This window comes from Brachyistius frenatus, unplaced genomic scaffold, assembly GCF_029030835.1.
Source record: "Brachyistius frenatus isolate BFR_SWC_R1_liver_20210118 unplaced genomic scaffold, ASM2903083v1 Contig_15, whole genome shotgun sequence".
In the NCBI taxonomy this organism is placed as follows: domain Eukaryota; kingdom Metazoa; phylum Chordata; class Actinopteri; family Embiotocidae; genus Brachyistius; species Brachyistius frenatus.
In genome coordinates, this window is record NW_027210614.1 from 1384786 (window position 1) to 1408760 (window position 23975).

Consider the following 23975-nt stretch of genomic DNA (forward strand, 5'->3'; position numbering starts at 1 on the left):
ATAAGAGTGGAGACAAGAAAGGTAGTGTGAATAATACAAAGTTTAGAGAGATGAGGGACATGCAGTATCTATCTCCTCAACAAGCCCCCATACTGCCCTTGCCCTCATTGAGGCTACTATCCCGATTGTTACAGGTGACTGCGGTGGCTATAAATGTGTGTGTCAGGGGGTTTCTATCAATGCTGTGGTGGGAGATGACAAGAGTGACACACTCCAGCTTCTGTCCCACAGTAGGTGTTTCTCCATAGAGACCCAGGTGTCGTGTCTCAGATCTTTTCGGCTTTATAAAAACACTGCTTCAGCCAGTGCATCAATCGATGATATACTCCATATGCCTTTACTGTCGCCACACACTATCATTTTAGTGCTCTCTATTTAAGGCCATGACAATTTACAACAGGACTTAGTAAATAAAAAGAAAAAAGAAAAAGTACCATATAGTATAGTTTATTTTTTTTTAGCAAAACCTTAAACCTGAAAATCTTGTAATCTTAACCATGAAAAAAATAGGTGGAAGAGAGAAAGTAAGCAGAGAGATGAAGGTGCAGCTATCAGCCATGTGTGATCCTCTCACTTTCAAGCCAAAATGTGAACCGATTATTATTATTTTATTTTTTTGCAACTCTTCAAACAGGGAGCTCCAAAATACAGAACTGCTACTTAGAAGGAAAGGCTAAGAATGCTTAAAAAATTTATTTTATTAATATGAAAAAATTAATTTACTGTTTACTTCCACTGAAAACTACAAAATGGGAAAAAAATGGGTTACGTATTTGAATTGATTTACTAGAATAATTAATCCTAAAAGTGCCAAAGATTAGAGTTACTACAATATAATGCCTAATTTATCACGTCAATGGTAAATATTTAATTTTTATAGCACAATTCATAAGATGCTTACAGCCTGTAAGTATCAGTGAAGATGATAACAGTCAAAGGTATAAATGCAGCTAAAATATGTAGACGTAATTAAGCTTCCTGCAAACTCAGAAGTAGATGTAATCAAATCAAGCAGAACATGATATTTCAATCAGCCTCCCTAAAATGAGTCGTAAAAGAGAACTTGCCAGTGTCTCAGCCTTACTTATTCCTCTCTTATTTGTCCCTTATCCCACTGTCATTTCCTCCCACTAAAGCAAAGTGCCGGGCTTAAACAGGAGCATTTAATTCATTACATCATTATGTCATCTCATACTAATCTGCGCAGTGGCCTCCACTGCTTTGACATGCAAATGGATTAGAAAAACGTCCGGGGAGGTAAAGGGGAGGAGGGAGGGGGCAAAACAGCAATCATCATGTCTTGTCAATGGGGTGAAAATATGCCCTGAAGCTGCACCACCATTTTTTTTCCTCTTTCTCTTTAACTGTATTTTTCTGTATTTTTTTTTGTTGTTGTTGTTTTTTTTGCCACCCCGCCTGTCCTCTTTTTCCCCTTATATCTTTGTCAGTGAATGCCCCAAACAAAGCAGCGGCAAGATCACACCAAACGTTGGCAATCTGTTGAGGATCAGGCTCCCTATGGAGAACATATAAACAGAAAAGCGTGTGGCACACGCTCACGTCGAGCCTCCTCCCATTTACACATGCCCCTCATCTGCATATTCACAAGAAAAGGCCCCTCTGGCTCTCCCTCATCAGCAAACCCCTCCCCATGGCCTCATCAGCACACGTCGGTTTGACTGAGGAAAAGCGGGCGGGCTGGCAGCGTGTGCTGGCTGGGACCACACATGCACACCGAGATGATACACAAATACACACAAATGCACAAAATCTATTTTTGCACATGCTGTATACAAATGTGCAACGGCAGAGTAAACAGAAATCAGAAAGAGAGTTAGTGAGATCTGGTGATGTGAGCACTGGCCATGCTCATCTAATTTCCACCCCTCCTTCCTTCCCTCCCTCCCCTTCTCCTCCTCTCCTCTCGTCTCTCTCTCCTCTCATCATCAGGTAGCTGGTGACGAGCGGCCCGTGATAATCCACAGCCTCTAACCAATCAATCAGCAGCATCGTAATCAGCAGCGTAGAGAGGGAGAGAAAGAAAAAAAAGCCCATAACTTACCCTGGGTCGCCTCCAGTCTGCTCAGCACAAGTAGAGGTCTGGTCAGGGCTTTGGCAGCAGCTATGTAGACTACTTCACCAGAAATATGAGAAATGCTATGATTCTATCCTTATTTTTTTTTTTTTAAATCTAAATTGATATATTTCTCTGCATCATAAACATGAAACCAACATATAAAGCTCTCCCCCTCCCTTTTCCTATTTCAGTCTGATTCTCACTCTACCTCTCTCTCTTCCTCCCTCACTCCCGTCCTGTCACTCTCTCTCCCTATTTCCCTCTCTCCTCCCTCAGTGTCTGCCTGTTGCAACAGTGTGGACATATACACACTATACAGTGAAGATATATATTAAGAAGCATGCATCTCTGTGCAGAAGATAGAAAAGGCTCGCTGGTGTGATATCCTGCAGATCTGCTGGACCCTGTGTGTCTGTGTGTGTATGAGTGGGGGGGTGGGGGTGGTGGTGGTGGTGGTGGGAGGGAGTAGAGAAAGCAAGGGAGGGTCAAAGCTAAATGTTCTACAAAGAACAGGGGGACCGAATTGACTTTTTTTTTTTTTCTTTGAATCAAACACATATTCCCCCCTCCCCACACCCACACCCCTCCTCCTTTTTCCCTTTTAGTCACCCTCCCACCCCACTCCCTTAACCCAATCTTACCCCCACCCTGTACAAAACCTCCCTCCTTCTTCCCAATTTCTGCTCATAGGCATTCCCTCTCCAGACATCAGCATCCTTTGAGGGGGTTAGCTGTCTCTAGGAAGAGGAAGAGGAAGAGGTAACGCCGCCTAGCAGCCTTGTACATTTTGCCTTGAGGGTGAGATAGCGGAAAAGCCATGTGCTATCATCATTTTTTAGGTGTGCAGGAAAAGTAAAGACAAGAAAAACATACTGGTTTTACACAGCTCCCCAAAAGATCTGATGCTGAATTTAGCATAGGATTACACAAAACCTCTCCTCTGAACCTCTGAGCAGAACCCCCATTTCTACAGACTCTGTGATTCCTCTCCTCCCCCACACCAAAGAACGAGGTGTAGAAACTCCACACAACCTGCAGCTATTGCATGGTGCCTAAGTTTAGTTCTACAATACAGCTCAACCAAAAAGGCTCACAGAATGAAATGTAGCAACATTGTAGCTGTTCAAGGAGTCTCTCCGTGGAGATATTCCTGAAAGAGCACACATGCGCTGTGTATTTTTGTATCCCTGTACGTGCAAAGAGCTGTGTCTGACTGTCCTGTTGTATCAGGAGAAAATACTTGAGGATCCAGACAGCCCGGAGAGCACAGTGAGGAGGAACCTTGTAAACTTGGAAGGCCTTGCTGGCCTCAAGCAGATAGGAGCAGGGTGCTGGCTAAGTACTGTTGTATAGCGCTCAGAGGGGAAACAAAGCCCCAAAAGAAATATAACGATGCCCCCCACCCCACCCCCAAGGACTCGTGGGGATCCATGTCTTGGTTATATTAAGGTAGTGGTGGAAGAGTGAAGGGAGGGGTGGAGGGAAAAGGGAGGGGAGAGACGGTCTGTTGGTACCCTCAGAGTCCTATCCTGGCCACAGTCTTGTTTTATTAATCTTGTGTATTTCTGCGGCTGCAGCCCGCAAACCCCTCAACTGTGAGTCTCCTCTGCCCTCTTGACCCGCAGGCCACACCCCTCCACCCCTGTCCTCTTTGTCAGTCCAAATAAACACAAACATGTAACCTCACGAACATACCCGCAAATCGCATTGTTTCAGGCCAACCTGAGCATATTACACTGCATGGTTTCCCAATAAGAGCGCAGGACGGTGGGCACAGGTGAGTTCACTACAATGCTGGACTGCCACTCAGCCCAGAAGGGAAAATATACACACACACCAAAGACAAAAGACAACACCATAACACCATCAAAATGGATGACTGGCCTACACAGTGTGAATGTCCCCATGAAACTCCATAAATGAAACAACAGAGGAGTCGAGAACCTAAAGTGCACTGGTGTACTGTGCTAGATGAGAAGCCTCCATGTTCTCAATGAGGAGAGACAGAGAATTTACGCAACATGGCAGCGCAGTGTTGTAATGCATCAAGCCTACTGAGAGCAGCACTGTCACTACCACTCTTCTTCATCAGCAGGAGCAAAACACCAGCCATGCATTGTCTTTGGGGCAAAAAATGTGTGTGAATGTGCAGGCATGCAGGAGTACATTTATGTCCGTGTGCTTTTGTGTGCGTGCATGTACTGTATTTGCGTGTGGGAATGTGTGTATACGCGTCCGCCTGCACGGCATCCATATTAAACAGTTTTGGAGGTGACTGTGCTTCCCTGGATGTCATGAATATAAGAGAAAGCATCCATCTTCGTGGAATACAATTTCACAGGTAGTGACAGTAAAACTGACTCTACCCTCTGACTGCAGACACAGAGAGGAAGACACAGAGGGTGGAGAAGGGAAAGTTACAGAGGCACAGACAAAGACAGACGAGGCTGCTAGACAGTTTCTGATTTTCAGCACACAGTTAGATTTTCTAGCTGCATTCCATATCAAACTTAGTTATGTTCCCAATGGTTAAATTCCATGAAAGGCTAACCATGCTGATTGATTCAGCTGTATTCAACGCATGCCGACCTTATATAAGCTACAGTTTCTATGAAGCGGGCCTAATATCTGGTCCAAACTCATCAGGGAGATAGATATTAGGTCACTTCTCAAACCCCCATCCAATGCTTAGTAGGTAATTACAATTTAAGAGATGCAAAGTCCAATCAGAGCAAAGCTATCTGAAAAATGTCTGAAGCTGGGAAAAAAAAAAAAAAAAAAAAAAACTGGTTAAAAGATTTTTCTTCTCATCAAATCCTGAGGCTGAGAAATGTTACCATTGATTGACCTCCATCTAACAGAACAATTTGTAAAAGAAAAAGTCTCACACGACACAGCAGCAACTTCTTTCAGTTAAATAGTGCTAAAGAACAAATTACAGACATAAATTACCCACATTTCACATTTAAACTGTGTGAGCAGTCATTTTAATTAATTACCTGATAAAAACACATGCATGTCTTCATTTACAGGGATTTTTCATTAATGGTGTGAAAGTGGAATTGCAGGTGGGAATTTGCACAATTATACCTGGTTGTATCACTGCGTATAATTAATCTTATTAACTAATCAAGGGGAATTCTTCCTGTCTTACAGGGGAAAAAAAAGTCGCAGTATTTAACACCAAGCTAATTATCTTAATCATGTACAAGATAATTAAGTAATTAGGGTAATTAAATCACAATTAACGCCTAAAGAATAAGTAATTATTCTATTCATAAGAGACATTTATGGGTTTACGCAAAAGGACATAAAATGTGCTCCATTTTACCTGTAAAAATAAAAAGACAAAAAACAGCATGGGCAAAGCAAAAAGCATTATGAAATAAAATTAGCTGAGGAGACCGGGGTATGACTAATGGTAAATGACAGCTGTCTGAGAGGCCATCACTCTTTTTTGAGGATGGAGGGAGATACCCCTTTTGTCACAGCCAATCACTCCAGCCTTGAACATAAGCAGGGAAAACAATGTCAAGTTCAGGTTGAAAGAACAAAGAATCTAGAAGGCAGAAAAAATTGCACCAAAAGAAACATGGCTCACATATGAAAACAACTACAGCGGAGCTGACAAGCAGCAGAGCCCAGATGCAGAGGGGGAAACCAGTGATAGTAACTGGCTCCTGCCATCTGAGAATCGAACCAGGAGGAAACATTACAGTACACACTCCAACTCGCTTGTTTTCTGCTCTCTTTATCAGCATTCACAAGAAAACACGGTTTTCCTCCTACCAAATTCTTGCACGTTGCACAAAACATTTTGCCAGGAAGAAAAAAAAAAAAAGTCCGTGCAAAAACGTGTTTTTGTCAAGTGTACATAGTGTTCCAGTTTTTATCTGTTCAGTCAATTCATATCAAAAAGATGCACATGTAATTCACAGACATGCAGACATTTTACTGCCATGTTTTATTTCAAAACTCGGGGTCTGTTGTTGCTTTTGTACGCTTGTACACGTCTTTAGCTTGATCTTATGGAGACAGTGACATTGTGTGTGTTTGTGTTATTTTCTAGCTTGGTTTGTGACTCTCTCTCTCTGACCATTGCATTCGCTTCAGCGGCCATCTCCAGGAGTCGCCACACGCTCCATGGACATGAGTTGATGAAAAACATGAGTGACAAGATTCATGGCTATCAGAGCAGCTGATGAAAATGGTAAGGCGAGAGGAGGACTCAAAAAAATGAACCCTTCTCTTTTTTTTTTTTATTTCTATTCAAAGAGGAGAAAGAAGATGAGGAATACAGATATGTCAGGAGACGCAGAGAGGGAGGATAAAAAAAAAAAATAAACACACCACCCCCTCCTTCGGTCCCTACAACCTAAATACCCCACTCGTGTCAGGGCGAAACGTGAGCAAAAATAAAACAGATTTTATCTTGGACGATAAAAAAAATAATAATAATAATAATTTAAACAAATAATACTATATTTAAATATACAGAATATGTATTTAAAAAATATCCCATAACACTATGATCATACAATTTATTAACTGCAAAAATTGAGAATTATATTCAATTTTAATTTGAAAGTTAATTTAATCACTTTTATTTTGGGAAAATTAGGGAGAAAACCCAAATAAATAAGATGCAATAAAACAAGAATGCAAAAAACAGTAATGCAAAAAGATCCCTGATTTCTGCATGAAAATATAGTCAAAAAAATATAGTGCCATTATATGCAAGTATTTATGGTCATTTTTGACATTATGTAAATTTTCCAAAGAGAGACAACACTGAAATATTGTTGGATTATTTTGGTGGTTTTCACCGTTTGGTGCAGCACGGCAATGACTCCATCACGGTTGACTTTGCAGACACGCCAGGGATTTAGTCTGATCGGGCTGTGACTTTTGCAGTTCGGCCAGTGCTAAAGCATAACAGCCTCTTTCACTTTCAGCTCCCTCAGCGGGGTCAACTGATTCCTACCAGATGCATCTGTACATAAAATATAGTATTAGACTCAGCGAGGGGAAATCGCTCAGCTAGGTTTAAAAAAATAGTAAAAAAATGTAAAAATAATAATAGAGGGCAACTAAAATGTTATAACTTAATCAATTTTTTTAATTTTTGAATACAAAAATTTCAAACTAAATATTTAGTCGTAAATTGTAGGCCTTGTATGCAAATATTATTCTAGTATATTTTTTCATAAGAATTTTTTTGAAAATATACAAATGACATTTTATTGCTTTGAATGCTTTAAAATAATTCATGACAGGTTTTTAAACTTTAGATTCCAAATACACAGTATTACAACAACAAAAATCCTAAATCTTCTTTGCAGACGCTTTTATTCCTCAATCAATCCAATTGGAGAAAGTGTTCTATAAACGCACATATTGTATAAATTAAATAATAATAAATACAACTTTTTTGTTTTACTACATTGTAAAATGGGGTAAAAAATGCCACACGTCACAACACCTGTGCTTCAGCCGCCCGAATCGGTGCTTCAGCAAAGGGGCGAGGGGCTCCAGGGACAGAGGGAGGAAATGGCTGCTGTGTTTGTTTGAGAGGAGGTTAGCAGAGGGGCAGGTTGGATTCTGCTGTGGCCCAGATTTTCTCCAATCCCTTTTGTCCGTTCACTCCCTGTTTGAGTGGCTTTATAGAGAAATTGCTTTTATTGTGTCCACTCAGGAAAACCAAAAGCAAAAACACCTCCAGCATTCAGTCTGAAGACAATGTTCACAAAAGCGTTGAGGAAATGACTTCCCAACCAGGATCGGAGTTTCAGCAGTGTGCTGTAGTTTTGCTGTGCTGTTGTAAATGACATCTTACTCTTAATGACTGAATATCGCACCACATGTTGCTCCTTCAAAGAAAACTGTCGATACGTGATGCACCTTTCTAAACATGAATATCTGGATGGTCCCAGGGTAAGTAGTGCTCAGTGTCACTATCCCTCAGTGCCTTCCTGGTCTACTGTGTGGAATGGGGTCACAGGTGAAGTGAGAAGCACCTCAATAATATTCACAGGCCCAATAGTTTGACAAAATGAAGAAGGCAAAGTGCAAGCACCAGAGAGGTGCTTATGTCTTAACTTGTCTACTAAACTAAATAACTCAGTGTTACTTAAAAGTCTTTTCCTTGTTCATAATTTGTTGGTTTTTCGATTGTCAGTCTTGTCTGATGTAAAAAAATATCCTGTGTCTGTCTCATTTTAATTTCCGGAGATGGGCATTTACTTACATTTTTCAAAATCTTGAAATATCTTAATAACCACTTAGGCCACAAATCATTTTAAAACAAATCAGAATATAAAACGGTGATCATTGTGAGCAACAGTTTTAGTCAATACATCCAACTGGTGAATATGTATAAACATATTCTACACTACACTGACACAGCTCTCCTAAATTGAAAGGACATGTACACATTTGAATAACAGTAAAGGCACAGATAACAAAAAAACATCCAAGCAGTGGTCCTACTGACTTTTAGCAGACGCTGCATATACAAGCAGGTTCCATTACTTTTAGATAACTATATGCAGGGTTCTCAGATGGAAATCTACCAAAAGAACATCTAGCAGAAAATAAAAAAAGCTGGGTACTGCAGGTGAAGCCACATTCACTGTGTAATTCTTTAAAGTGGGAGGGAGACAAAAAAAAAAAAAAAAAAAAAGAGAATATTGTCATTCCTGTATGCATTCCATTTTGTAAATTGTGAAATCATTGTGAAATCTAGGTTCAGGCTCTGAGAATGCACACATACAGACAAAATAGGGGCATAAAACTGAAGCATTACCGTTCACGTTATTATACACAATGTATCCTATTCCCTTCTCTTGGATGAGCAATTTCAATGGCTCTTCTTCCATACCAGGAGCATTTGTGAACATAAATGATAACACGGGCTTTTACAATTTCTGTGCACTTCCTTGTTTTCTGGCTTTAAGAAAACCATAAAGCCCTGCATCTGTATGTGTTAAATGAAGTGTGCAGCAGCCACATGAGTGTATGTGCACGCATACTTACATGCATATGTGTGTGCCCGTGTGCGGTCACTTGCACATGTTTGAATATGTGCTGAGGAAGCGACAGACTAAAATTGCAAGATGGGGGAGGACACTGTGTTTTTTGTGTGTTTTTTTCCATGATCCTGTATATTTTCTGGTGGAGTGACCTGACGCCATTTCATCACGGACATCACAGGACCCAAGAAGACAGCTCGAGAGCGATGCAAGAAGCAGAAGGATAGCAACTGCACCACAGAATGAAATGAGAAATCAGGGAGGTGCAGAGAGAATGAAGAATGAAGACAGGAGGGAACGAAAGGATGGGAACTTGACAGAGAAACAGAAAATGATGCAGGGGTGCTCTCCTATTAATGCCAGTCCGCCAGTCAATGAATCGAAAAAAAAACTCAGTGGTGTTGGAGTGCCTACGTCATCCACCTGTCCCGTGTCATTTTCAGAAAGGACATGAACGCACACTGGAAGGTTAGATGCACACTTCTCCTTGTCTGCAACTAAACAGACATCTACATCCTGTTAATTTGCAATTCACTGACTCTCTAATGTCCTTGTTCAAAAATCAGCTTGAAAACAATTCACGGCTAGTTGGCCAGTTGTTGCTATCGTCATTTTCTGTTGATGTTTTCTTGTGCATCTTTTAATGTCTGAAGGATGTCAGGGTAAAGATGTCGACTGAGCACAGGGTTATCCTTGGGCTTATCATGTCAAGCAATACAAATTCATTTCATATTCATCAGAATGGTTGTTCTCTGTAGGGGGTTCATGGCGCTACCTATCCCACTCCCCCTTTTTCTCTTTGATTTGGCTCATTTGAGCAGTGCGGTCCCCGGCAGCTTGTTAGAACTGCCACCTCGGTGACTCTGCCCCCTGGATGGAGAAAGAGGGGGGTGGGGGGTGGGATGGGGGGAGATGGCAGAGATGGAAGGGGTGCTCAGGGGGGTGTTGAGGGGGGTGCAGGATGATAGGTTAGGGAGGCCTACCCCAGAGCGCTTTCACAAGTCACGGGTGAGCAAGCAAGGTTCAGTGAGTGGAAACTGAGAAAAGCTGAACAAGGCACACCATCTACTGGCAAGGCAGAGGTACTTCTGTCTGCTGAGGGGAGAGGTTGGAGAGACCCAGCCGTCACCAAAAGGTCAATAACATAGTCTGTCTACCAGTAAAACTGCTTTCAGTGCGCTACTGTCCACATCTTCTGAAATATTTGTCTGATTTAAATTTCTTGACTGTTGCCAAATTTGGCAGAAAATCTATTATTTTGCACATTCAAGACACTTTGTTAGAGAAGCCATAAACAGATATAGGGATGCATGGATACGAAATGACTGAAAATCAAACCATTCAGAAAACCAAAGAGGCGATGTTCAGAAGGGAGCTGGTCCTTTTTGATTACTACTGACAAGGTGCAGAAATAATACCTTTAGGTCAAGGGACAAGAGACTTAACTGCCCAAATTACCCATAATGGCTCACATATGTCATCTGTACCTCAATTTCGCTTCAATATATTTCAAATGCTCAAAAGCAAACTTTATTAGCCATGGATGAGAGTGACATGTATGCTACCTCTCTACCTGCTCAACACAGGCTACGTAGGAGAAAATGAATGCATAAAAAGTGGGATCATTGTTCTTCAACCTTTCTATTTTCCAAGGTCATGTTCATTTATCACAGCGCTGTGTGCAGTAGAGACTTGAATATGTAATGGCAGGAATAGAAAAAAATAGTATAGGGTTTGAGGATGAGGGGCACAACATATTCAGCATCAAGACTTGGCCTGATTAGATGTCCAGACATGATATAACCTTGGGGATCTGCCAGGGAAAAAAAAGGAGAGCAGGAGGAGGGGTTAAATGCAGACAGACAGAGAGGTGCAGACAGAAATACACACACACACACACACACACACACACACACACACACACACACACACACACACACACACACACACACACACACACACACACACAACAACAAAAAAATGCATGGAGAAAACCTATTGAGAAAACACATTTTCATTTTCTTCCATTTGTATATACTGTGTATAAAATACAGTGAGGTGCTATTACTGCACCCTGTAACTGCCCTCCATCTTCCCTCTCTTCACCCCATGAAAAAAAATAAATCTAATTTTCCCATGCCTGCCACAGAACACCCCCTCACCCAACACACACATACATACACAGCAGCCCCAGTAGCCCCACCCACCAATGATCCTGGCCCACATTCAGACTCCCACAGCCCCTCCCATCTCCACACTCAGTGATGCACCATTTCTTTCTGTAAGCAAGGCTCCATTTTGTAATAAGTTCTGATCAGTGTTTTAACCAATTTGCATTCAATTGTGAGAAAATGGTGGGGACAGAGGAGCAGAGAGAAGCACAGGGGAATAACTGAATAATCAACTACCCAGCAGGGATTAGTGGGAATTTAGAGTTGCATGATACTTAAAGTTGTGTGTGGTTGTCTTACATGTCTGTGGCTGTCTCTCACTATTTTCAATGTATAGTGTTTCAAGTATGAACGCTTGACTGGCCTTTTATACTTGGACTTTAAAACTTTCTTAATACTAAAGAGACAGGTGACAATGTGAATATACTGGCATGCTCAACTTGAGGATATTCAGGAGGAGGTAGAGAGCAGTTTGTTTTCCGCATCAACCGTGATAATGAGTGGGGTAAATAAACGTGACCTTTTACCCTTTGGACAGGCCACCAAAACCACATTATCATAAACGTTATGCTATAAAAAAAAATAAAAAAATAGAGGACAGATTCAACACATCCTAATTCTATGTACACATCCATTGATAAAGAGCTAAGAGGGCCATGGCTTTAAATATGAATACTAATGCACAAGGAATACATCCCAGTTAAAGAGCTACACACTAACTAGTTGCTGTAATTTTTAACTTTAGTGGAAATGTGGCTTGGCAAAAGGTGAAGACGGCTGTTCTCCACAGTCATTTGTGTCACATTGAGATGGCATTAGCTATTAGCTGCTGATACACACTGTGGCAGGCAATGAATGTGACCATCTATGGACATGGTACAAATAAATGTGACCACACGGGCAAATAATGCGAAACTATTACTAAAATACAATACAAGAGTTCAATCAAACAGGATATCATCTAGACTGTTTCAGATACTCGTATATTGATAACTTCACTCATGATATACAACGAAAGAGTAGCAGTGATGTGATAGTATACATGTTATATCAAACCACTCCAGACAGCTATTCCAAATGTGCATATCACTTTTTCCTCAATGAAGGACCGGATCTTCAGACATGTGAACAGGAAGTAGAATGGAGGGCAGAACTTCCTAAGGTCCTTAACTAGCCATGACCTGAGTGTTAGCGGCCAGCTTTTGGAGGAATGTTAATGGGTGGTTCAAATCACGTTAAGGGCTGGAGAGATAGCCAAGTTAATTACAACATTGCTAAAGTCAGTTTTTTTCCCCCCTGAATCTGAATAAGTTTTTCATTAATGGTGTCACAGAGATCAGCAGTTATCAGTACCTCCGGAGGGATAGCAGTGGGGGGAAAACAATCACTGATTCTTTCACACAATTTCACCATCTAATTTCCGACCATGTATTTTGGAACAAAATTAATTTCCTTGGCTATCTCATGAATCAGAAACAAGTGATTGCTGTTGGTGCCAATCCAGGCAGGCACAATGAGATCTCGCCGCGCAGTTCTCACAGAATGAAATGTGCGTCTCTGCTGATGCTGAGACACGTCATGCAGACTCGGCTGCAAGTCCGTGTGGGATCTCCCTCTTCAGCCATTTCCTCACCATCACACTCACTGCCGCTCTCATTCACACAAAGGGTTCACTCATCCTTTCATTAGAAACAAAGTGTATCCAATAGTGCTATATTCTGATAGATATCTGGAGCCATCCTCCATCATCCCACAACTTTCTCGTTAGCCCACGTCTTTTATGATCACTCCTATCAATATCACTGGTTCAGAGAGAAATTACCCACTCTCTGTGCAAAGAGGTGAACCAAATTAGGGTTATATTATTCAGTGGTTTATATGATCTGCTCTATGCTACATTATACATGCAGCATGTTGTAAGGTTCAATGCATGTTTTCCACATGGCTTCCCTCTGAAACAACTGGGGGGTTTTGAAGATAGGCTATATGCTAAAATGCCTCAGGCTATCTTTACAAGGTTATAGAGCATTAAGAGTTGGAATGCACACCCAGGGAGCCGAGGGGGTGAACCCCGCACACACACAGATACATAAACTAGGATACTACCACCGTCACTACACGCTGCACCTCAACTCTCGGGGCTGTCCCTCGGTAGAGCCTTCAGAGGTTGGGGGCAGGGTGGAGTGGGTAGGAAGGGTTAAACGATGGTGTTGTAAAACATTTATCTGCTTCAGATAGAGCGTTAGATAGGTTGAACCTCATCCCCTGCCATTACAGAATTACCCTAACTGCTACCATCGTGTGCCTGAGTATAGACACCGTGCCCAATCCCTCTCGCCATCCTATTGATTTTCACACCCCGAGACAGTGTGCTCCCAAAGGGCAGTAAATTATAGGGCTTTTTACAGGGAATTACACCTGCACCGGAAACTTTACAGGGATACGGGTGTCACAACCCACTCCTCCACAGACTACTGTGAGAAACTGGACATGGAGGGCTCTATTCAGGCATTTCAAATCACACACAATGAAGCATGCACTCGCACAACCACATAAACAGAGGGTCCCCCCCCAGCACAAAAGAAACATATATACCAACCGCTGTGACATTCAAAAGGAAAAGAGGTCTATAAGAAACACTTTATAATATGGCATTTCACTTCACCTTCACTAGTGGCAGTGGATTGACAGGAAGCACCATAACACAAGTAATATAACTCCCTGGATGGATTTGAAACAAAGACATTTCAGAAACATTGCTATAGACTGCTAAGCTTCCACAACAGTTTCACTTTAAACCTCTATTAAAAATCAAGTTAAGCTGCAATAAACATATAGAGTTAAAATATCATGAGAATGGGCTTAAGATGCCTACACTCTAATTCAAACTCTTTATCAACACATTTATGATAAACCTTAGTAAAAACAAAATTCACATGTAAGAACAAGGGATAGTGTAGTTAGACTTCCAAAAAAAGATCGATCATGATTTTTGTATTTTCAGAGTCATTACATCATAAAAAATTTATATACGCAACTATATTTTCACAAATTTAGCAGCCCATTGTGGTACCACTTTACTTCAGCCAGACGGTGGTGACAATGCACCTAAAAGCTGTTTACCAACTGGCATTAAGCTCCAAAAGAAAGTGGCGAATAACATGTTACTACCAGGCTCCGGTAAAATGTGCATGGCACTGAGTTTAGATGCTACGGTACAAACAGCAGAAAGATGCAAAGACGACAACAGTCATCAAAAAGTTCTGTGCTGAACTCCAAAAAATAAACATGAAGGTAGTTCGGTGAACGCTCTGCCAGGTCAAACTTGCATAAGTCAATGTGAGAGTCATTTGAGCAAAGCTGTAAGCAGTGGGTCCATCCACAGATCGACAATCAATGACTAGCTTTGTCACCGCATAAAGCAAGTTTGCTGTTAGACATGTAGAACAAACAAAGACCCTCATCTCATGGCCAACTGCTTTTCTAGAAGGCGAGGGTTTTGTACGTCTGATGGCATTTTCAGAGCCAGAGTTTACGGTGCGAGTCTCTCTTTCTCTCTCTGCGTGGCATTGCTTTGCCAGCGCTTAATAGTCAAATAGTTCCCAGTGAATATTGAACCATATTTTGGCTGAAAATACTTACCCCTACTTCCAAATATGTGCCAGGTTGTGTATATTTTCATCGTTTTTCTGTTTGTATTTGTGCGCGTAAGAAAATTTGCAGCACAGAGGCATCATTTTTGATTGTCCATATTGATTAAAAAACAATTGAGAATAGAGGATGTTAATACTCCACAGTGGATTCAACAAAAAGCACACATTCTCCCATAAATGCTTTAAATTAGATTGAAATTGTAGCTTGACAAAAAGACAAAGCTATAATTTATGTACCGTACTGTTTATAATTCCAAAGGCAGCACACAGACTATGATCCATCTTCTTGCTTAAAAGACATGCATGTAATAGACACGAAAAGTATAATGCCAAGGAGGTATTCTCTGTCGTTTTGGAAGAAGGAATCACGGAAGGAATTGCAACTAATAAAAGTTCCTTAACTCTGCAACACCTGGATATATATGGTTTCTTTTCATTTCTTCTCCAGCTCCACTCGCTCCTAGTAAAACTAGCTCTCAACACCAGCACTTACTGACCTCAGGATAGCCCCGCAAACATGAAAGACCCTTTATCTGTTCCAGGTGTGGGCTGACTCACGCTGTGAGGGTGTGCGTCGGCGAGAAAGTGAGTGAGAGAGATTCAGATGTTTATGTACATGAACAGATTCAAGATCCACAGCGATTAGGCAATTTACAAAACTGAAACAGTAAAGTAATACAAACTCTCCATTAAGTTCCTAACATGTGAAAGCAATAGGACGGCCTTGTAGACAGGCTGTGCTCAGGCCTAGTACTATGTATCCAGATAGACTTTGTGTCTATAAAAAGTTGAGACAGATTGCAGTTCACACGTAGCATCATCTCATATATATCTCCCCTAACCAGTCTGATTAGATTTTGCTTCCTGCATGGCTCCTATTTGATTTAATCTGCGACTAAATAGAAAACATTGCCATAAAGAGGAGCACTGCAGCAGGTACAGCTCTGTGAGCACAGATTTTACTTAGCACTGGCAAATTATCTCAAAATGTGTTGTGCAGTATGTCCTCAATGAGCTGCGGTTGTAATAACAAATCGCTAAACAAATACTCAAACAACAGTACGCAACAGAAAGAGCTGCACACGATAAATACAAACATGCAGAATGATGCTGAACAGAATGCTGTGACCTCAGCCCTCCTCTGCTCCCCCACACTCTGTCTGGTTTCAGGTTAAACTTGACCCCTCACACTTGACCTTTGGGGCTTGGCTCAGTGCTGGTTGAGCGGAGAGAGGCGAGGGCACAGCTGTGAGAGAGGGTCCATGGCAGGACAGACTCCCCTCTGACAAAGGGAGAAATTCAATTGAAGCATATTAGTGTCCAAGTAGTTGAATATCACTCATTCCAGCTAACTGGAAACATCTTTCCTTCTGCGCTCAAGGCAGCTCCCATTAACCTCTAAAACAGTGGGAGGGCTGGGGTTGGGTGGGTCACACAGAAAAGCTCTCAGCTTCAACTTTGCCAGCACTTCTCTGCAGCGCTCTATTTTTAACCTCTGATACATATTGCTCCGGTCATTATTTTCAATGTTTCTGTCCTGCACTGTCAAACGCCTTGCAGGTTTGATGTATGAATGGTGGTCCATCACTTACATTGTTCCCCAGGACAACCAATGAGTGTGTGGTTCCCTGCAGTGGGCCAGACAAAGACAGATAGATGGGCCTGGATCAGGCCATAGGTACCAAGGGACACTTCTCAGGACAGCTTACAAATAGGACTGAGAGGGAAGGGATGAAGCTGAATAAAAGCTGATACTCCACAGAGCTGCTCAACCCATAACTGTCACCTCTGCAGATTGGACAGCCATCCTAAATGAAGATAAACTATCGATCCAGAGTAATATCTGGTGTTTCGTAAGTCTACAAAGAGACGAAGAGTTGCCAGAGAAAATATTCTCTTCCGATTTGAATATTGATCTCAATAGTGACACAGACTTTACAACCATGAAACAGCAAAGGGTTGGAGAGCTGGATCCAACTTCACTCTGTAAGCTGCTTTATAACAAATTAAAAACAAGAGGAAAATCATACTGAAATTGGGTCCCATCTAGCTGCAACAACCCTCCACCCCTACGCCATTTCCCCCCTGCCATCCCCAATGTCTCTTTTCTCCACAATCAGTGTCAGAAGAAGCAGTGAGGAACGGTTTGTGAGAAACACTTATCTAGCACAGCGGCAGAGCCCTGTTCCTACACCCTTTATCTCACCAGGAGATGGAATTCAATATACAAAAACCCCATCATGCAGCAGCATCACGCCTGTGCTGGGGATAAGGGCAGGGTTGCCAGGTAATTGGTTGGTGGTGGACGAACACAAGGTTTGAGACTACCCGTGGAGGAGTGGAGATTACAGGAAGGGGTGGAGGGACTGGGTAACTGGGAGTCAGAAGGAGGGGTGGGGGGGTTCTTGACAATCTTTTTCCACATCCCCCTTTCTCCTCCATCCACCCATCCCTACCCCACCTACTCATGTAATCTACAGCCCCACAAATGTACACATGCTCGTTGGTTGGTTGGTTGGGGTGTGTGTGTGTGTGTGTGTGTGTGTGTGTGTGTGTGTGTGTGTGTGTGTGTGTGTGTGTGTGTGTGTGTGTGTGTGTGTGTGTGTGTGTGTGTGTGTAACGAATAACAAAGCATGTCGAGTTTATTTGTTTCGCTCCTATGTCACAACGCAACCCCCGAAGCCCCTTTCAAAAAGAGAAAAATGACAATACTTTCTTTCTATTATACAAGTTTGCATTTTGCACACATTAATTAAGAAAACCCCTCACATCCATGACATTTAAATTAAAATTAAAGCTGATAATGTCATAAGAACTGAATATCATTATGGAACAATAATAATGTCTTTCCTTTGAGATAATGTAAAAGGGGATTGGAGGGTGATGATCCTGCACATGCAGTAAGAGCAGAGACAGAGGGAAGGCACACAGGAAATCCACCAGCACACCATTTCCCGTTTTCCAGCGACTCCTCGAGATAACAGACGTAGTGGAGGGAGAGATAAAGGAACATGTGAGCGAAAGAGAAAGAAAAAGTCATTTCTCCGATTTATTTATGATGCAATGAAGGTATGCTGAACGCATCAGAACATGCAGCAGTGGTCATACTGTCAGGGAAGATGAAGTGTCTTCATAGTCGACTGAGCGAAGAGCAAGGAAAAGAAAGAGGGCGAGAGAGAAAATTAGAGGGAGAGAAAGGAGGGTGGCTCTACTGCAGAAGGGTGTTAACCATCTCATCTCTACCGCACCACCGCACTCGCCACAAAATGGCTACTTCGTTCCTTCTGACAGCCGGCACCAGGAGGGGGGCCATCTGAACCACCGCTATCTCATCTCCCACCTCCGTAGCCTATTCTTCAGCCTCAACTATTTCTCGTATTTATGGACTGTTTTCATACAACACTGCTGAGTGGCTTTTTACCTGCGCAATCTTATGCCAAATGGAATCTGTTAAATCCTAATTTTCTAAAGCTCAGTTTAATGTTCTGGTAAATTACAAAATTATATTGTATTTTATCCTATGATTTGTCTACATGGTGGCAGAGCAAAATTTCCATGTGCAGATCTTGTACTCGGAGTACCAAGAACAATACAATTCAGTGAGTGTAGATTCACAGCATGTTAATATGTCGCTGAATGAGTGATCTTAAAGAGCACTTTAGAGGGAAAACAGCACCAAAATACCAAGATACAAGAGTTTTCATAATCTCAAGAAATGCCTTAGAATTGCATGCAAAAACATCAAGCAGATATGCGGCTGGGAGCAGTGCAGGTAGTGAGCGTACTGCTGCCTAAAACACAGGACAGGAGCTCATGTCCAGGACAACATCCCCCTCTGCAGGCAAAAGGAACACAATCACTCCCCACAAAAAAAAAAAAAAAAAAAAAAAAAAAACCTCTTATGAACTAAGATGGAACCTTGGAGGACATTTCCTTCATTACTTTACATCTATTTTGTGGTTTTCTGTTCCGAGGCGAAGACCACTTCAAATAGTCCACTTTATAACAAAGAAACATGTTGCTCGGACACGCAAAAGAGAGACAATTATTTTTACTGTCAAAGGGTAGAAAGGACTGTACATGTGCAAACCTGCACACAGAGGTTGCATTAGAGGTAGCCCTAATTGAACATATTGATGAACATGAAAGGGAAAATAAAATCTATTTATTTCCTCCAATTCCAGGTTCAGTCTATTCATTCTGCCCTTATATATATATATAAAATCATGGAAGCAAGGCAATTTCCAGTTGAAATCACATTGAACTAACTACTATGTAACTAGTGCCCTCCACCATGTATTGTACCAGGGAACATGTATTTTCAGGTTTGACCTATCACGAATGAGTGGTAATTTTATATTAATTCAATGGGTGACAGAGAGACAATAATTAAAATTCTCCAGTCTGAAAACTAATATGGCTGCACTTTTTTTTTTAATATTGCCAGCATTGCAGATGAATGTAAATGTAATGGAAGTGTACTTCTACATTTTCAGACTCGCTCTGAATCTTCAACTAGAAGGTAATAAAAATAGAAAGTCTGCAGTTTCAATTCAAATACACTTGACAAGTGAACCATGTTCATCTTAAAGCTACAAAGAGGGAGAAGGTTCGAACTGGTGAGTGGAGAGGAGAGGATCTGGATGTCAGGATGACCATGCCAAGTCTCACAAAAGTACTTATTTTTACTGTTCACTGTATTAAACAAAACTAAAATCCTTTATCACACCATAATACACAGAAAAATGTATATTTGTATTACTCTTCTGACATCAGTGTCAAACCGTCTAATTTAATCCACAGCTGTCAAAAGTCATTTTGGTTATTGCTTTACATCAACTATTTTAAAAGTTAACAATAAACCAGTTGATGTTTCTACATTATCATTCTGCTCAGAAAATTAAAAAGCTATAAGCCTGATGAAAAAAAAAATCTCCTGTGCTTATGTGGTACCATTTTTGCAACAATTTATCCAGCGATTGACCTGGCACTTTTCCCTCTGTGTTATGGACGACTTTACAGCTGAGCCTTTGAATCAACTGATGCTTTAGGACAAGCCCTCAACTCCAATGTTATTTCTTCAGGATTTCCTGTAAATTCTTTAAAGAAGAGCTGGCATTTGGAATACATATTATACATAAAAACTCAGTCAAATAAACTAACAAAAGTTAGGAGATCAGCAGCATCAAAGCATTCCTGGGCTGGCTCCAACCACATGATGAGCCTTGTGTCTTTGTGAGCAGGCGCTGGTAGATGTTCAGCACATTTTAGAGCCTGGCTTTAGATTTTTTCACAAGATTATCTTTTGGTCTTTGAAGCCCAGAACCCACCTGCTTCAATCCCAACAGCGATACTCCTCCGGTTTCCAGGCTGCGGTTCCATTGGTCAACATAAACAGCACCTATGAGCCTTACCCTCAGGGGAATTCCTATTTATTACTGACCAAAGTCTGTGCAGAAGCCCTGCAGAGATCTTCAAAAAAAGCACTGGAAAATATGCCCCCTATGAAATATGAATCACTTGGGAGAGTTGCTGGAAATCTGAAATAATTCTATGTGTTGGATAAGTCAACATGTATCCTTGATATACTCCTGTGGGTTTTAACTTTAAAAGAACCACAGCTCAGCCGATACAAATTAGAGTCAAATGAAAAGTGACAGTGTTGATACCCTAAATTTAAAAAAAAGTAAACACTTATCCTTAAACACAGGTACAGATTAAGACATTTAAATTGAATAAAATCTACATTGTGGTACCATTATAGTATACTGCACATACTATATCACACCTAAGCTTCTCCCTTTATGCAGATAGTGCCAGCTGTTGAACAAATAAAAAAATGTATGCTTCAGGAAGTATAACTGGACCCGAAATATTCATATTATAGCTATTTGTTCTGACACATTAAAAAATACATTTTATTGGACCCTCTGACGCTCATCAGAAACCCACACGCTTTGATTTATAGTATATTTGAAGAGCAGCAAAGAGACATAACCACAAACCTCGGGTGTATAAAAGTCTTATTTCAACACAGACAAAAATAAACAAAAATATGTAAACAAAACCAAACCATACTTCCATAGCAGCTGAAATGGAGCAAAAATGTCAGTGGAGCCACACAGGCCCACAGTTTATGAGAGCAGGAGTTAGCAGGCAGAGGCCTGAATGAAAAGGGGTCATCTTGCATGCTACCTTGGAGGTAGAATGAATAATAAATGGGCTAGCAATGGACACAGAGAGGTGTTATCAATATTTTAATACTTTCACCTCTAATTTCAGACTTACTCTTCCAGACTGCCACCAGTGTCCCCACACCTTTACTTAGCAATAAGCTGATTGCACACACGCAAAATCCATATCACCATACTTAGCAGGAAGCGTGACAGAATTTGACCAGCTTTGGGGTTGAGTGGAATAACACAGTAGAGGTATTTTCAGGTGAATCTCAATAATGACTTTGAATGAGCCATAAGAAGACGAACTTATTACTATTGTTTCAGAGTAATCAAAATTGTAAAAAGCATGTAGCCAAGAAAGTTGATTACATTTTTCGGCAATCCTGTTTACAAACCAAATGAAAAGAATTGAAATAATGAGTCCATCGGCATCTGAATAGTCTGATGCAAATGTACGCAAAAAATTAGCCTGAACTTAATGTACTTAAACTTAATTCCTTTCAACTTTAGCGCTTATGTACTCAGGTTCAAACTCTGGAGGCAAACGAGATATATTCCTCTGTCAGGCTTTGTGAGTAAATCCATTTGTCGTCCCCTCTCATAAAGTGTCGCTGTCCTGATTACCCTGCAGTGCAGTGGAGAAGCAAATGGGTGAGCAGCGACGGGAGGGAGCGGGGTGGGATGTATGCGAATGAGATGCTCACTGACCCTGCCACCATCACAAACCACCAGTCTGATCTAATATCCTGACTGGCTGAATGAGTGGGTGGCTCGGTACATAGCAGGCCAGTTCTGCCCAGCTGCAGCTCTCGTTTAAGCATCAACCGCTCTCTATTAAACCCAATCACTGGGCATCCACCACAAAATTACAATAACTACTATTGTAGTTGGTAAAAGGTTGTTGTCTCTGCTCTGACGAGGTCTGAAATAACAGAAAAAGCACTTCAATATTGCAACTCTCATCTTTGGATCAGTCTTTACATGTGGACAAACACACACTACTACACACGCCAAATCTTCCCGTACATCTGTTAAATTCATATAATTCTGCAGTCTGCACTTGATGGAGACACTATGAAGGTTAACAAATCAACATTCAAGACGCTTGTCATTTATTAACACAGGTGATCTGGTTGGATAGTGATGGCTGTGCAGACATCCAGACACAGTTCTGTGGAAACAGGCCATTAGGCATTGTAGAGACCACAAAGTAGAGAAAGGGACTGTAATTGAGAGCATGATTATTTGTCTGTAGCGCAGTCACCTCAAATATCACAATGCTCCTCTCAACAGCAAAGCCTGTCAGTCAGATTTGTGTCTATGTACCACTGTCTAAGCTGTTCTCAATTTTAGTGCTCAGTTTCAATCAACCAACAACTGAGATGAACTTAATTTTTTAATTCAGCACACTTGTGGAAAGTTTGTTCCATACCCGCTCCCTCCTCTCAACCGCACATGCCAAGACCAAGTTGTATATGTACTGACTAATGGATTTGTTCAGCCAAGTCGCAGAGATGCCGGCACCACAGCCCACAGACAGGCCTATGCACTGCTGCTCAGAAATCAGCAAAACGGACAGTAGCACCAGGGACCGACTGCATCCCACGTCTGTTCAGATTAAATGAGAGGCTGACGATGTTAATTAGGCAGAGTAAATTTACATCAACAAATTATGTAAGTAGCTACAAGAGTAACAAAGCGTGATACCAGTTAAGTCACAGTTTGGCAAGCACTGCCCTGCCACTTCATGCTGATGTGGCCATGGTCGATCAAGCAGAGAAGCCTCAAATGCCAATTAGACATGAGTGGGTAATTGTGTCGGGGGGGCTGGTGGCACAAGGGAGTTTGTTACAATGTCCTGAGGCACTCTGTGTTTCCATCCTTCCCCAACATAGCAAGTGACACATCTGAGTTCACTGATAGGGAATGCACACACAAAGAATGGATGTGGCCATTACAAAAAGAGGCGCTACATTTATAAGCGTTTTTGCAAAAGGATTTCTGACATCTATTTATGAAAATGACATTAGAGGGAGACCGTCTCAACTAATAAATATAACAATATAGTGGAAAGCATTGTTTGTCAAATAGGTGATTTATTAAAAAAAAAATGCTAATAAAAAACATTTAACTTAGTGGTACTCCAATCAAAGTCTTTTGAACATCAGACCATCAGCTTCTGTAGGCCTAAAAGGTGACTTAAAAAGTATTTCCATCCCTGAAGCTGTGGTCAGCTTGAATAATTTTTGATTATGATGGATTTTAAAAATATGGCAGTTTTGACAACAGAAACTTCTCCTTACTTTCCTGCAGCCTAATCAACTTTCTCATAAGGCATCTCATGGATGCATTGGTTCGTGTATAATAAGACTGCCTTCTTGCTTTCTTCATTGAGAAAGTAACTGTTTGGTCGACACCCTTGAGTACCAATCGTGAAAATACAGTAGAAATTTAAGCCACCATACATGCTGCAAATTAATTACCAGGAGGGAGGCACTCGTATATTCACATCTCTCACCAGCTCAGTGTCAATGAGGTAGAAAAGGATGGAGCAGTGTATTTTAAGCCAAGTAGCCTAGGTGGTAGAGCAGGTCATCCACACCACTGAAGGCTTGGTGGTTAGATCTCCAGCTCCTCCACATATCAAAGTGTCTTTGACCAAGAAACAGATGTGTATGTAATTAAGCAAAGAAAAGTCACATGGCCTATTTTTCCTCCTGCTGTGTAAATATTGTCATCAACTGTTACTGCTGTGAATCCATGCTGAAGAACACCAGACACCTTTCAATTCTACAATGTTTGATATGCATTATATAGATGGTTAAATATCACTAAAAATGTCCATAGGTCAATATCTTACAAAC